The sequence below is a fragment of the Pleurodeles waltl genome, chromosome 10 (genome assembly GCF_031143425.1).
Source record: "Pleurodeles waltl isolate 20211129_DDA chromosome 10, aPleWal1.hap1.20221129, whole genome shotgun sequence".
Classification (NCBI taxonomy): Eukaryota; Metazoa; Chordata; class Amphibia; order Caudata; family Salamandridae; genus Pleurodeles; species Pleurodeles waltl.
Window position 1 is genome coordinate 257,147,567 of NC_090449.1, and position 16,436 is coordinate 257,164,002.

Genomic DNA, 16,436 nt, shown 5'->3' on the forward strand with positions numbered 1-16,436 from the left:
CGAAGTGAGGGCTGTGTCCCAGGATTTTTGTGCAATTGGTGCAGGAAGGGCAGAGTCCCAGCGATGCTTGACCTGGGTTAGAGCTTCGCAGCTTCTTGTTAGAAGTATTTTGTATAGTTTAGTAACAGCGCGTTTCGCCTCGCCCATAGAGTATTGCAGTAAGTAGGAGGGATTAGTTTGGTTCATTGTGACCGCAGCCCCATATGTTACGTAGGAGATTAGTTATGACACTGAATGTCAGAAAGGCTTGTGGTTGCATTACCTCCGCAGCCACCAGATCTGCAAACTTGATTGCTCTGGAGTCACTGTATAGGTCTCCTGTGTTCAAAGTATTTACCGCTCGTACATCATGATGAGATGATAGGGCGTGGATGCCCGGCAGCTGTGGTACTGGAATTAGGGGAGAGTAGGGGAGGGGTTGCATTTTGCCTTGCACGTATCTCTTCCAGCAGTGTCTGGCCGAGTCAAGTAAGGGAGTATTATGTAGTAAGTGAGGGAGACCTGTTAATAACCATGTCAGTATCGTTGTTGGGGTTGTATAAGCCATTATTGCTGTAGACTCTGCATTGGACGGCTCGTTGAGCCATTTAGTGACCCATTAAAGTTGGGCTGCTGCATAATATAGCTCAAGGTTCGGCATGCCGAGACCACCCTCCTCTTGTGGATATTGTGTGGTAGTTAGGGCTACTCTGCGTCTGTCTCTGCCCCAGAGCAGGTCCGTTAGTAGGGTATGCACTTTGTGGAAAAATGAGCATGGTAAGGTCAGCGGGAGTGCAGAGAAATAATATAAGAATCTCGGTAATATTAGCATCTTGACTATTGCTATCCGGCCCATAGGCGATAAGGGCAAGGAACTCCAAAATGTCAAGGAGCCTCGGGTAGAGCGAAGCAGCCTATCTAATTTGCCTTCCCTTAGGTCTGACATAGAGTGATATACTTGAACACCCAAATATTTAAAGGTTTGGTGCGACCATGGTAGTTGGTGCATGGGGAGAGATGCTCGTTGTTCAGAGGGCAAACTAGTGAGAGGGAAGATACAGGATTTAGTCCAATTCACGTGTAAGCCAGATACAAGAGCAAACCTGTTCAGTATATGCATTATCTTAGGCAAAGAGACAGAGTGATTGCGCAAATATACCAGGGCGTCATCTGCGTACAAGGATATTATGTGATATGTGTCGAACTCCCTTATACCCCATCTATGTGCGCATCTCCTGAGCTTGATTGCGAGTGGTTCCATAGCTATCGCGAACAGCAATGATGAGAGCGGGCAGCCCTGCCTGGTTCCTCTATTCACAGGAAAGGCCTCAGACACCACCTGACCGGTTTTAACTCGGGCTGTTGGTTTGGAATATAGTGTAGTAATCCAATTAATGAAGCCACTCCGGAATCCAAACGTCTTGAGGGTGCTGAATAAATATTCCCAACCCAGCGTGTCAAACGCCTTCTCTATATCTAGTGGCACGGTCACACTATTTGGGTCAGTGGTATTGTGCATAATACGGATTAGGCGCCTTATATTAAAAAAGGTGTTTCTTCCCGGGATAAAACCCGACTGGTCAGGGTGTATTAAGTGTGGCAAATGGGGTAGCAATCTATTTGCTAGGATTTTCCCTAGAAGTTTGCAATCAGTATTCAATAGAGAGAGTGGTCTATGTGATCTGACATCCAATGGATCATGCCCTGGTTTTGGCAGGACTACTATTAATGCTTCCCTCATAGAGTCAGGCAATTGTTTTCTATTGCACGCTTCATTAAACACCTCTAACAGGGGTTGTAGCAAGTGAGTGCTTTGTGAGTTGTAATATTCTGGTGGTAGACCATCTGTGCCAGGGGTCTTGCCACGTGCCATCTGAGAGAGGGCCAAGCGAAGCTCCTCGATAGTAATGGGGCAGTCTAGGATATCTGTGCTGTTGACGATGTTCGAGTTTTGGGGAATCTGGACTAGAAATTCGGCCAGTTGTTGTTCTGTAGGGGGGATAGAAGATTGGTATAGCGTGCGATAATACGTGTAGAAGGCCTTGTTGATGTCAGTTTGAGTGTTAACCTCTATTGCTGTTTGTAATTTGATAGCTCCTATCGGCGATGATTGCGGTGATTGACGCACTAACCACGCCAGCAATTTGCCCGATCTGTCCCCCTCAGCATGTTGTCTCGTTTTAAAGTGTCTATAGTCGTGCCTGCTAAGACTGTCATCCGTTTCTCTGTATTTTGCTTTCAGTGATATCAGTGTTTCTGGTGGGGTATTGTTTGTTGAGACTTCAACCTCCGCCCTATGTATTTTGGCTTCCAATTTTAATAACTCTGTGGTCAGCATTTTCTTAATGCCCACAGATGCTGCCAGAGAGTGACCTCTAATTACTACTTTATGGGCATCCCACTCAGTAGCTCGGTTTGATGTTGTGTTTTTATTTAGAGAGAAATAGGTCGACAGGCATGTGGCCAATTCAGTGTTAAAAGGGGGGGTCAGTCAGGGCGTCTGGGTGCAGGCGCCATGTTGGAATACGGGCATGTGTGTAGCCCCATAGCAATATGAAGTAGTGTGGGTTATGGTCTGATATAGTGCGGGCTAGGTAGCCAGATGTAGTTACTTTTGGGATTATGCTAGGTGTAGCGAAGAACATATCCAATCTAGTGTAAAGTTTGTGCACTGGTGAATAGAACGAGTACTCACGTAGTGTGGGATGGGAAGTTCTCCAAATTTCGCTTAGCCCGTTATTTGAAGCCCAATCTACCAGGTCGAGCGATGCTCGTTTAGCCGGGGTGTGATCCAGAGGGGGGGTAGAGCGGTCTTTCAAGATATCTAGAACGCAGTTAATGTCCCCGCCCCATATAGCATTTGTTGCGGGGTCGCTGAGCATGCTACTGCCCAATGTTCCTAGGAAGTCACGTTGGTTTGTATTAGGAGTGTATAGTGTTATCAGGGCTAAGGGGCCTCCGTCTAAAGTACCCTCCAGTACTACATACCGTCCGTTTGGGTCGCATTGTTTGCGGGACATAGTATACGGGACCCCAGGGGCTATCCAGATTATAGCTCCTCTGGCGTACGTCGAGAAGGTGGTCCCATATAATTAGCCTTTCCATTTTGTTTTGGTATATGCCAACGAGGACTCATCTAAGTGGGTCTCTTGCAACATGGCTATGTGTATTTGGTGCCTCTTGAGGTATGTATAAATTTGTTGCCTTTTGCTTACGGATGCCATGCCCTTTACATTCCATGTGAGAATTTTATAGTGTGTGGTATAGCTCTTATTTTGGGATGCCATGGGATTTAAGTGAGATAAAGTGAGGGGGTACCGCCTGTGGTTGCACAAGCCCGATTGTTTTTGTTATTTGATACCTATACATATTATCTAGCCTCTTAGATACTGAAATATGTGGCCTGCCTTTAAGGTTTACATTGTGGTGTGGCACTCTGCAAATAGTACATGTCAATACATATAACAGTAAAACGTTCCATTCAACTACAGCTATGAAATCTACTATATTTAGCAACAGTAGCAGTTGTGGTAAAAACAAGGGGGTAATGAAACTTGTCATCGTGGGATAACGGTCCATATGGAGCGGGGGGTGTTCCATGACTACAGGTGGTTGAGTGTCTTAGATCCGGCCTATTTTGCGTATGCTGGATTCTTTGCCCGGCAGGAGCGGCAGCGAGCCGAGCACACGAGGTATGGAAAGTGATTATGCGATTACAAACGACGAAAATATCCAGCTAGGAACAACAAATGGAACGGCCTCCAGTGTACAGGGGCATAAATTTATTAAATGTCATCTGCTGATCGTGGAGTGAGGTTGGGACCTCGGGCAGTTTCCGTTGAGTCGGAGTTTAACTCTAGGTCAGGATCCGCTTCTGATTGCCCAGATAAAGATGTCGGTGATACATTGGCAAAACGCAGCGTAGACTGTAGCAGTAGCGATCGTTCAACTCGTGATTGTTCAGGGGAAGGTTGGTTGTCTTGTTTACTACGAGATCTACGTTTATTCCTCGGTGGTAGGCTTTTGTCGTTAGGAGGTAGTAGGTCAGCTAGACCTTTTGCATGAAGTCATGTCCATGCGTCTTCAGGAGTAGTGAAAAATAGAGTGCGAGTATTGTCTTGTATGCGGAGTTTAGCGGGGAACAACAAGGAGTATTTAATACTGTGCTCTCTTAGACGCTCCTTGATCCGGTAGAATGAGTTTAGTTTTTTTTGTACCTCTACTGTGAAATCCGGATAGGCGGTTATTTGCGTGTCCTCATAGTGTATTGGGCCTATTTCTCGGAGTAGTTGTAATATAAGGTCTCTATTGCGGTAGTTCAGTAGTTTTGCTATGAGGGGACGTGGATAAGCACCCGGATGTGGAGGTCTGCCCGGGACCCTGTGGGCGCGTTCTATTGAAAAAAACTTTGGAACGTTATTTTTCAGCACCGATTCAATCAGCCACCGTTCGATAAAGAGTTCTGTGTTGGGGCCTTCGGCGCGCTCCGGAAATCCCACGAACCGGATGTTATTTCGACGCGATCTGCTTTCGGTTTCTTCGGCTCTGCGTTTAAGTGTCTCAACTTCTGCTGTTATAGCATTCAGTTGGGATCTAACCTCAAGCATAGATGGTGTGAGGTGCGACGTGTCTTTTTCAAGCTCAGCGACCTTTTCTGCTAGCGCCTGTTGGTCTGCGCGAAGCAGGTTAACATCTTCTGTAATTGAGCCAATCTTCGACTCCAGAGTTGTTTTAGTATCAAGTATGGCTTGCAGCACTTTTTCGAATTGTGTAGAGTGCGTTTGCAATGTCTCTTCCATTTTCTGAAGGGTTTGGTATGTGTCTGTAGCCCCGGATGATAGAGGCGGCTTAGTAGGGTCCATGGTTCCTGGGGGCGCATGCGGGGTCTTTGGTTTTCCCATCAGGTGGTTCCCGTTCAAAATTATTGCTGTTCTCTGAGTTCAGCTTTGTGTTGCTTAATTTTATCGCAGTGGTTAAGTGTTTCGGCGCCGGCGGCGCGTCCCTTGTGGCGTATAGGGGTCTAACTGCGACACAGTGCCTGAGGGTGTCAGGCGGCCTCACTTTTTCCCCACTACGCACTCACCAGCAGGCGCCACCTAGGTCCGTTGCTTCTGCAGTTTATTTCCTCCTGCGTCCCTATAAATTTTATGCGCTGATATGGCATCAACTCTGCGTCAGCCCTCAGATTAGGCACTTCTTTTCTTTGCTTGCTCCTGCTGTGGTGATCCAGCGCGTTCCCACGTGGCCGCAACCCACTATGATTGAATCGCGTTGTATTAGCTCCACTAGGGTCTATACTTCTTTGTATCTGGCGGCCTTTCAGCCATTGACTTGGCCGACTAAGGGCCCACGTGTCTTCTAGAGGGGCACAGGAGGTCCACGGATCGCACTGCTCAGCCCGCCCGGAGTCCTCCGTCAGCAGCCACGCCGGGGCGGGGTCCTCAAAGCTCAGCGACCACAGGGGCAATCCGCCACTTACCGCCTGATGGGAGCTTCGCCGTCCGACACGAACGCGGCTTCGGTCGCTTCGGTCCTACGGAGCCAGTAGCGCTCGGGCGTCTCCCAGCGCGATCATGCAGCGGAGGAGGGCGCCTCGAGCGTCCCCCGGATGGGGCGCCAGCCAGGTGTCCCGGGCAGCTCTCTCGGCGCTCCGCCCGCTGCCGCCTCCGTCCCGTTGGTTCTGCGACTGGGGGGGATGGTTCTCACCCCCGTAGCGGGACAAGGCGTCTTTAATCAGGATCTTTGTTATAGGCCGGGTCGGAGCTGCGGTTTATGCGTCCGACCCGGTTGCCATCTTGGACACGCCCACAAGCAAACTCTTACTTACCTATATATACTTACCTTTTCGGTAGTTTGCTCCTCAATATTTCACCCATAATATTACAGCAGGACGATGTGTTGGAAATGGTATCCTGATGGAATACCCGTTCATTCTTTGGACACTTTATTCGAACATAAAAAGTTGATACACATACTTGCAGGTTTGCCACTGGCAAAGTGACCTTTCACCTAACATAAACCTACTCAGCAGAGTCAGTTGCCTAATATTACACTCCTTGGAATGGGGCAAAATTGAAAAGAAGGCATCAGGGTAGAAAAATACAATCCAGCATGAGGCCTTCTGTTCAACCTCCCAATTAGTATTAATAGTCTAGTGTTGAAATCCCCAGCCATCACTATATGCATATGCAGGAAAATAGTGTAATTTCTTCCTCAAACTGATGTTGACATTCTCTAATCCAGACTAAATATTATTTGTTAAGTAAACATTAGTAATCATGATAGTTTTACACTGACATCTATACCATAACAAGATTTAAAATTAATTTATAATCATGAAGCATGTCAGGTTAGGTTGACAAATATGGCCAATCCACCATTGATAGCTATCTTTAGGGGAAGGCAAGCTCTAAGTGTAGTTGGATGACTGGCTGTGCTACCTGGAACATAAGAAAGGAGCTTGTCACTACATTGAGCCAATGAAAAATTCCAAAAACATCCAAAACATCCCAGAGCACACAATAGCTCCAACCAGACCCTCATTATTTCTAAGGAGAAATTTAAAGGTGACCAACAAACTCAACAGCCTCAGACAGAAATCACTTAACCTGTGATCTGCTCTTTGAGTGGTGTGTATAAGGGCGGCATGACACACAACAATCTTGAGATTGTTGCCTGCTGCATGGCCTACAGCTCAGATGTCTTACTTAGATCTAAAGTTCAAATCCGCCCTGAGATGCTACCACCAAATTATCTGGACCACCAAAAACACTGCTCTGGAGGACCACATCATTGCCAGCACCTACAAAAGCACAGATGTTGTTGCCATTGTGAAAGATTTCACCTCACCATCAGCCACCTCCAGTTCTATTGCAAGACCTCTGCAACAACCTTTTTCAATTCTTCAGCAACAAAATTACTACAGTTTACAGCAACTTCAGCCCACAACCAGACCTGATAGGCCTTGTGAAACGCCTTTCAATATTATCAAAGAACCAATCCTAACCTCATGGCCTGTCATCACCTGGGAAGAAAGCACAGCCACCATGAAGTTCATCCATTCAGGGGCCCCTTCCACTGCTACTCCAAAGGACTGCAACCCAACAGCGCCATGCACACACCCATTTTGAATGCCTCCACCTCGCCTGCAACCTCTCAGATGCTTGGAAACAAGCACATGTTCTCCTATTGCTTAAGAAACCCTTTGCAGACCCTTAAATGCTTGTAAACTATAGATCCATCTCCCTGCTTCTATTCCGAGCCACGGTCTTAGAGAAAATCATTAACAGACACCTCATCAAACTCCTTGAAGACCACCAACTCTTCAACACCATTCAGTCTAGTTTCAGACCTAACTACAGCAAGGAAACCACCCTCATTGCTGCTATGGATGACATCTGCATCACTATGGACGGAGAAGACACAGTAGCCCTCATCCTCCTGGACCAGTCCACAGAATTTGATACAGTCTCCAATCCCATTCTCATCCATTGCCTACATGCCACTGGAATCCAAGCACACACACTCCCATTCCTCTGCTCCTTCCTGACTGAAAGAGCACAGTCAGTCAGCCTAGCACCATAAACCTCAGACACCTAGGATCTCTTCTGCAGAGATGATCCTTCTAGTCAGCATCCTCCATTCTAACAATAGCAACGTCCTCTCTAACCCCGACAGCACAGCAAAAATACCCTATCACCCAGCTCAAGTTCAATATCTGCATGACTGAAATCGCCCACTGAGTGAAGACCAACTGTCTAAAGCTGAACACAGGAAAGACCGTAATTGTGCTCTTTGGGCAGAGCACATCACTATGAGACTCCACATAGGTACCAACAGAGCTAGGAGTGACAAGGCCAATAACCCTGGCATCGTCATCAACAGAAAATTCAACATGGCCGCCCAAGTCAATGCAGTCACTGCCTCATGCTTCCATACCATGAAGATGCTGGATTGGATTTTCAAATGACTCCCAATCAGCACCTGGAAAACTGTCACACATGCCCTGGTCACAAGAAAGCTCGACTACAAGAACATCCTCTAGCCAAGGATCAAAAAAAAAATCACCAAATGGCTCAAGACCATTAAGAACTCAGCAATGTGAATCACCCTCACCTCTCACCCCACACTCACATGACACTAAACCAGAAGGAGCTCCACTGGCTCCCCATTCAGAAACGAGCACAATGCAAACTCCCCACCCACACTTTCAAGGCACTATATAAAAGTGGCCCAGGGTACCTCAACATTCGCATCTCCTTTCATAAGCCTTCCAGACACCTCCGCTCATCTGAACTCCTACTTTCATAAGTCCCACATATACAGAAAAGGTCTGGCGGTTTAGCCTTTTACATCGTACCTAAAGCATGGAACAACCTGTTGCTACACATAAGGGTCTCCTCCTCACTCCTTAAATTTCGCAAGAAGCTCAAGATGTGGCTTTTCGAGTAGTCCACTAGGCCCTGGGTGTGCCTAGACTCTCACCTGCTCAGCGCAAGGATACCCTTTCAGGTGACAATGTGCTCTACAACTCTGCATAACTAAGTAAAGTGTGGTAATTCTGCTCCTGTGCAAAACCCCAGTGTGGGTGTTCCTACCATATGCATTCAGGGAGGATTTGTATCAACCAAGACTCCTTCTTTACATAGTTCTTGTTCTGGTCTTTTTATGTTTCTCCAGACTTAACGAAGCATGGAGTTCTCAGACCTGCCACCTCCCACCTCTTCTACCCAAGAGTCAAACACCCTCATTCAGTGCACACTAAGCATAATAGGTATGTTTTGTAGTGTAGTCATTCTGAACAGCAGTTGTGGCTGGCCTGAAGTATTAATTGAACCCTTGGGATACTAGTGAGAACGTGTAATTTCTATGTTTCATGCAGTTCCTAATTATTCTGTGCCAGCCAAGTTTTACGTATTCCTATTTACTAATCTATTTCTAAGAAATGCTTATCTGTTCACATACCTTTAACTGCAAACTGTTCCTGACACTCAGGAACAGTCGAATAGAGTTATACTTTCATGTCTTGTAAAAGCTCAAGGTTCAAGGCTTGTCCTTCTATAAGAGAGGACAGCTGAGGTCTGGAAGAAATACTGCTGAGTTGTGTGTTTTTAACCTGGAAAGTCTCTAGTTTGGCCTTTTCTAAATTTGTGTTTGAAACCAAAGAGGGAAAGACGAGAAGAGTAAAATGTAAAATGGAGAAATTCTAAAGTGGTATATCTGTCAGGAACATGTATAGCCATATCCTTTCAAGGATGTGAGCACCCTCTGAGATATTTTGTATTTCCTGACTCATGTTGTTCAATTATAACCAGTGTCTTGAACATATATATATGGAAAATGTCACTTGCCCAGTGTACATCTGTTCATGGCATGTTCCGCTGCAGATTCACATGCTATGCATATTCTGCCATCTAGTGTTGGGCTCAGAGTGTTACAAGTTTTTTTCTTCAAAGAAGTATTTTCGAGTCACGGGATCGAGTGACTCCTCCTCTTCGGCTCCATTGAACATGGGCATCGACTCCATGTTAGATTGTTTTCCCGCAGAGGGTAAGGTAGGAGTGATAGAGTATAAAGAAAAGAGATGTCCAAGCAAATGGAATATATATACATATACATATGTACAAGAGAATGTTGAACTTAAACGGCTACAGGCTCCGGGGGAGGTTGGAGGGCGCAAGTGAATCTGCAGCGGAACATGCCACGAACAGATGTACACTGGGTAAGTGACATTTTCCGTTCGATGCCATGTGTAGCTGTAGATACACATGCTATGCATAGATTATAAAGCAGTTTTACCTCCCATAAGCCGTGGTCAGCCTGTAGGAGTTGAAGTTGTTTGAAATAGTGTTCTTAGTACAGCCTGTCCTACTGTGGCCTGCTGTGTTGCTAACACATCTACACAGTAATGCTTGGTAAATGTATGCGGTGTTGACCAAGTGGCTGCTTTACAAATTTCGGCCATTGGTATGTTTCCTAAGAAAGCCATTGTAGCCCCTTTTTTCCGTGTGGAATGCGTTTTAGGTGTAACTAATAGCTGCTTTTGAGCTTTTAGGTAGCATGTTTGGATACATTTTACTATCCATCTAGCTAACCCTTGCTTTGAAATAGGGTTACCAGTATGTGGTTTTTGGAACGCCACAAATAACTGTTTGGTTTTCCTAAATGATTTAGGGCCATATTTATACTTTTTGACGCAAAACTGCGCTAACGCAGTTTTGCGTCAAAACAATTAGCGCCGGCTAACGCCATTCTGAAGCGCCATGCGGGCGCTGTATTTATTCAATGACGTTAGCCGGCGTTAGCCTCCGGCGCTGCCTGGTGTGCGTGAAAAAAAACGACGTACACCAGGCAGCGCCGGCGTAGGGGGATATGGAGCTTGGGCGCCAAAAAATGGGGCAAGTCAGGCTGAGGCAAATATTTCGCCTCAACCCGATTTGCGCCATTTTTTTCGACTCCCAACCCCCATAGAAATGACTCCTGTCTTAGCAAAGACAGGAGTCATGCCCCCTTGCCCAATGGCCATGCCCAGGGGACTTCTGTCCCCTGGGCATGGTCATTGGGCATAGTGGCATGTAGGGGGGCACAAATCAGGCCCCCCTATGCCACAAATGTTTTTTAAAAAAAACACTTACCTGAACTTACCTTAATGTCCCTGGGATGGGTCCCTCCATCCTTAGGCGTCCTCCTGGGGTGGGCAAGGGTGACAGGGGGGTCCCTGGGGGCATGGGAGGGCACCTCTGGGCTCCTTCCGAGCCCACAGGTCCCTTAATGCCTGCCCTGACCAGGCGCTAAAAAACGGCGCAAAAGCGGCCGTACGTCATTTTTTTTGACCCGCCCACTCCCGGGCGTAAATTTTGCCCGGGAGTGTAAATATGGCGCACATGCCTCGGAGTCAATTTTTTAGACGGAAACGCCTACCTTGCATATCATTAACGCAAAGTAGGTGTCCATGCAAAAAAATGACGCAAACTCCATGGACTTTGGCGCTAGACGCGTCTAACGCCAAAGTATAAATATGGAGTTAGTTTTGCGTCAGAATTGCGTAAAAAAAAACTACGCAAATCCGGCGCAAACAGAGTATAAATATGCCCCCTAGTTCTATCTATGTAATACATTAGAGCTCTTTTAATATCTAATGTATGCCGGGGTCTTTCTGCTGCAGAGTCTGGCTGTGGGAAGAAGACTGGTAATTCCACTGTTTGATTGATATGAAATGGTGATATAACTTTTGGAAGAAATTTTGGGTTTGTTCGAAGTACAACTTTATGTTGTATGAACGGTTCTTGAATAGTGAAAGCTTGGATTTCACTAACTCTTCTTAATGAAGTAATTGCAATTAGGAATTTTTCTTGTATGAACGGTTCTTGAATAGTGAAAGCTTGGATTTCACTAACTCTTCTTAATGAAGTAATTGCAATTAGGAAGGCAACTTTCCATGTTAGGTATTGAATCTGACATGAGTGCACAGGTTCAAATGGTGGACCCACGAGGCGTGTGAGCACTATGTTTAGATTCCACGAAGGCACCGGAGGTGCTCTAGGTGGAATGGTGCGTTTTAATCCTTCCATTAAGGCTTTGATAACCGGGACTCTAAATAAAGAGCTGTGTTGTATATTTTGCAAGTACGCAGAGATTGCCGTGAGATGTATTTTAATGGACGAAAAAGCAAAATTTGCCTTTTGTAAATGAAGCAAATAACTTACATTGTCTTGTATTGACACTGAAAGAGGGGTAATTTGTTTAGATTGACAGTAATACACAAACCTTTTCCATTTGTTTGCATAACACTGCCTGGTAGTGGGTTTTCTTGCTTGTTGAATTACTTCCATACACTCAGTTGGTAGTTGTAGATATCCAAACTCTATGACTTCAGGAGCCAAATCGCTAGATTGAGTATTTTGGGATCTGGATGCCTGATCAGTTGTTTGTTTTGTGTTAACAGATCTGGTCTGTTGGGGAGTTTGATATGTGGTACAACTGACGGATCTAACAGTGTTGTGTACCAGGGTTGACGTGCCCACATTGGTGCTATAAGTATGAGTTTGAGTTTGTTTTGACGCAGTTTGTTGACTAGAAATGGAATGAGCAGGAGAGGGGCAAAAGCGTAAGCAAATATCCCTGACCAATTAATCCATAGCGCATTGCCTTTGGATAGAGGATGTGGGTACCTGGATTCAAAGTTTTGGCATTTCGTGTTTTCGCTGGTGGCGAATAGGTCTATGTCTGGTGTTCCCCAGTGGTGAAAGTATGTTTGAAGCACTTGGAGATGAATTTCCCACTCGTGTGTTTGTTGATGATCTTGGCTGAGAACATCTGCCAATTGGTTGTGTATCCCTGGAATGTACTGTGCTACCAGGTGAATGTTGTGGATTGCCCATTGCCCAATCATTTGGGCTAGGAGGGACAGTTGAGATGAATGGATCCCTCCCCGTTTGTTTAGGTAATACATTGTTGTCATGTTGTCTGTTTTGATAAGGGTGTTCTTGTGAGTAAGAAGAGGCTGAAAAGCTTTGAGTGCTAGGAATATGGCTATCAATTCTAGGTGATTTATATGAAACTTTGTGTGTTTGCCGTCCCTTTGTCCTTGAATGTTGTGATTGTTGAGGTGTTCTCCCCATCCTATCATTGATGCATCTGTTGTAAGTATGGTCTGAGGCACAAGGTATTGAAAAGGCTGCCCTTTCTTTAGATTTGTGGAATTCCACCACTGAAGTGATATGCATGTTTGGCGGTCTATCAACACTAGATCGTGAAGTTGACCCTGTGCCTGTGACTATTGCTGTGCAAGGCTCTGTTGTAAAGGCTGCATGATTAATTTTGCTTGTGGGACAATGACGATGCATGATGCCATCATGCCCAACAGTTTCATCACAAATTTGACAGTGTGCCTTTGCCCTGGCTGAATTTGTGCCAATACATTGTGAAATGCTTGTATTCTTTGTGGACTTGGGCTTGCACGTGCTGTTTGTATATTTAGTGTGGCTCCTAAATACTGTTGAATTTGAGCAGGTTGTAGGTGGGATTTTTGGTAGTTTATGGAGAACCCTAGGGTGTGTATTAAATAATGTGTATGGTTTTGACACTGTGTATGACTGATGGAATTTATTAGCCAATCGTCGGGATATGGGAAGACATGAATCTGTTGTCTTAGGTAGGCAGCTACTACTGCCAGGCATTTTGTGAACACTCTGGGAGCTCTTGTTATCCCGAAGAGTAACACTTTGAACTGGTAATGTTTTCCCTGAATTACAAACCTGAGGTATTTTCTGTGCATTGGGTGGATGGGTATGTGAAAATACGCATCTTTGAGGTCTAATGTTGCCATGAAATCTTTCTGCTGTAGCAGTGGGACCACATCTTGTAGTGTTACCATGTGAAAGTGTTCTGACAGGATGTAAAGATTGAGAGTTCTGAGATCTAATATTGATCTCAAGGTTCCTTCTTTTTGGGGAATGAGAAAGTACTGGGAGTAAACCCCTGTTCCTATTTGATCTTGTGGCACAAGCTCTATCGCTTGTTTGAGTAATAGGGATCTTACTTCTTCTTGCAACATTGAGATATGTTGGGTGGAGAGATTGTGTGGTTTTGGTGGAATATTTGGGGGAATTTGTGGCAATTCTATGCAATAGCCATTGCGGATAATAGATAATACCCAGCTGTCTGTTGCAATGGGTAGCCAATTGTTGTGGAACATTTGCAGTCTTCCCCCCACAGGTGAGGTGTGAGTTGGGAAGAGATGGAGTAAGTCACTGTTTTGGCTGCTGTGAGGCTTGTTTGGTTGATTGATATTTGTCCCTGCCTCTGGGGTATTGGCCTCTGTAATTACCTTTAAACCCACCTCATTGGTATTGAGGTTGGTAAGTTGCCTTTGATTGTGAGGTGGATGCCTCAGGTGTTTGTGTTCTAAATCCACCTTTGTATTGAGGTTTCCGAAAGGACCCCCTATATTGTGTTGTATACAAATCACCTATAGCTTTAGCGGTGTCTGAGTCTTTTTTCATCTTCTCAATAGCAGTGTCTACTTTGAGGCCAAAAAGCTGTTTTTGATTAAACGGCATATTAAGGACTGCCTGTTGAATTTCAGGCTTAAACCCTGAAGACCTAAGCCATGCGTGTCTCCGTATAGTAACAGCAGTATTAATTGTTCTGGCTGCTGTGTCTGCAGAAGCCAGGGCTGACCTGATTTGGTTATTGGTAATAGCCTGCCCTTCCTCGACTATTTGTTGTGCCCTTTTTTGTTGGTCTTTGGGAGATGTTGTATGATACTCTTAATCTCATCCCAGTGGGCCCTATCATATCTAGCCAGTAGTGTTTGGGAGCTGGCTATCCTACATTGGTTGGCTGCTTGCAATGCTACCCTTTTGCCCGCAGCATCAAATTTTCTGCTCTCCTTGTCTGGTGGGGGTGCATCCCCAGATGACTGGGAGTTGGCTTTCTTTCTGGCCGCGCTTACAACTACAGAATCAGGAGGCAGTTGTTGTGTAATGAATGCTGGATCAGAGGGAGATAGTTTATACTTTTTCTCCACTCTGGGATTAATTATCCTGGCTTTGACTGGCTCTTGAAATATCTGGTGTGCATGCTTTAACATGCCTGGAAGCATGGCAAGGGACTCATAGGTAGTGTGTGTGTAAAGGATAATGTGTTAAAGAGAAAATCATCCTCTAAGGGCTCGGTGTGCATGGCGACATTGTGGTAGGAAGCCGCCCTAGCTAACACCTGAGTATATCCGGTGCTATCCTCCGGTGGTGATGGTTTGGAGGGATAGCAGTCTGGGCTGTTATCAGAAATGGGATCTGGAGCATAGGGATCCCATGGATCCACATTGTCTTGTTGTGAATCAAAATTATGTACAGGAGATTTTACAGGTGTGGGAGTAGTAGGTGGAAAGACAAGCAGGTCAGGAGAATGAGGAGGAGACTGAGGAGGAAAAAATTGTGGAGGTTGGGATTTTTGTTTAGTCTTTGCCACTTTAGCTGGTGGCTGAGCAGTGTCAAATTGTTCTTGAAAGGCCAGATTCCTCTTAGGCTTCAGAGGAGGTGCAGTTATAATTTTGCCAGTGTCCTTGTGAATGTGAATTCTGGCTTGCCTTTCATCTATATCCTCCATCTGTGTGTGTTCCTCTGAAATTCTATGGCTTTCCTTAAGTACTTTCGAAAGTCCATGTTCCTCAGTATAAACTGGCCTTTTCGGCTCCAAAGCTGTTTTTTTCAGGATCGAAAGGCTGGGAGTGGATGTTGGTCTCAGCTCCGAAAGCGATTTTCGAGGTTTGGACTCAAAGGATCGGTGTTTGATAGTTTCGGAGCCAGTACTTCGGCTTGAGTCCGAAGGCTTCGGTGGCGTGGCCTTTTTCAGTGCCGAAGTTTTTGGTTGGTCACCGAAGGTCTTTTTACGGGTCGAGCCATGGCCTTCCGGCAGTGGCGTTCCCAAGGCCTTATGTTTGGGCTTGGCTGGGACAGGGGAAGGCGTACTCAAGTGCTGTCCTGCCGTGACCATCCTGTCCTCCTCGGACTCCTGTTCGGAGTTGGACCCTCGGATGGAGACTACGGTGTGCATAATCTCCTCTTCCTCGACGTCGAGATGTTCGGTGCTCTTCGACACCATCTCCAGTCTTCGTGCTCTTCTGTCTCAGAGAGTTTTCTTCGAACGGAAGGATTTGCAAGCCTCGCAATTTTCCTCCCGATGGTCTGTAGAGACAGAGACTACAGACGAGATTTTGGTCTGTGTAGGGAAATCTGGCATGGCACTGAGGACAAAAGCGGAATGGGGTCCGGTCCTTGAGGCTTCCGCGCAGTTGGCCCGACCAGGCCCAAGTTGGGCGCGGGTGCCCCGAAGGGCGAGTAAAGATGTTTGATCCGACGGTACCGAAGTGTCGATGAGAGATGGTACACGATCGAAACAATACTGACGAGAATTAGCGAGTTTTCGAACATTTCCTACTCGAACTACTGGACCGAAAAGAAACATGTACGAACTCGATGGTGGAAAGAAAGCAATCTAACATGGAGTCGATGCCCATGCGCAATGGAGCAGAAGAGGAGGAGTCACTCGATCCAGTGACTCGAAAATACTTCTTCGAAGAAAAAACACTTGTAACACTGCGAGCCCAACACTAGATGGCAGAATATGCATAGCATGTGTATCTGCAGCTACACATGCCATTGAACATATATATATATATATATATATCCATATATATATATAGTGCATGTTTCATTCAGCAGAGTTGCTGGTGTTAAGTCTACCAGGCACTTTACAGCACTTAAGCAAAATGAACAAGATTCTTACCACGTCTGCATTCTGTCCTATTTGTGAGCAGTTACATTATTTACGCTCTATTACTAGTGGGTGACATAAGGCTTACACCACCCACTGCTGTGCCCACACCAGTTTCCAGGGCTTTAATCAAAGGGGTTGCCAGAAATGAGAAGGCAAGAGTCACTCTCTACTGGTCT

General features: G+C 45.8%; 1 protein-coding gene across 3 annotated transcripts in view; it reads right to left on the bottom strand.

The window, feature by feature from the left end:
* RHBDF1 (rhomboid 5 homolog 1) overlaps positions 1-16,436 on the bottom strand; it is a 337,002-nt gene that overhangs the window by 121,260 nt on the left and 199,306 nt on the right. The window lies entirely within an intron of this gene.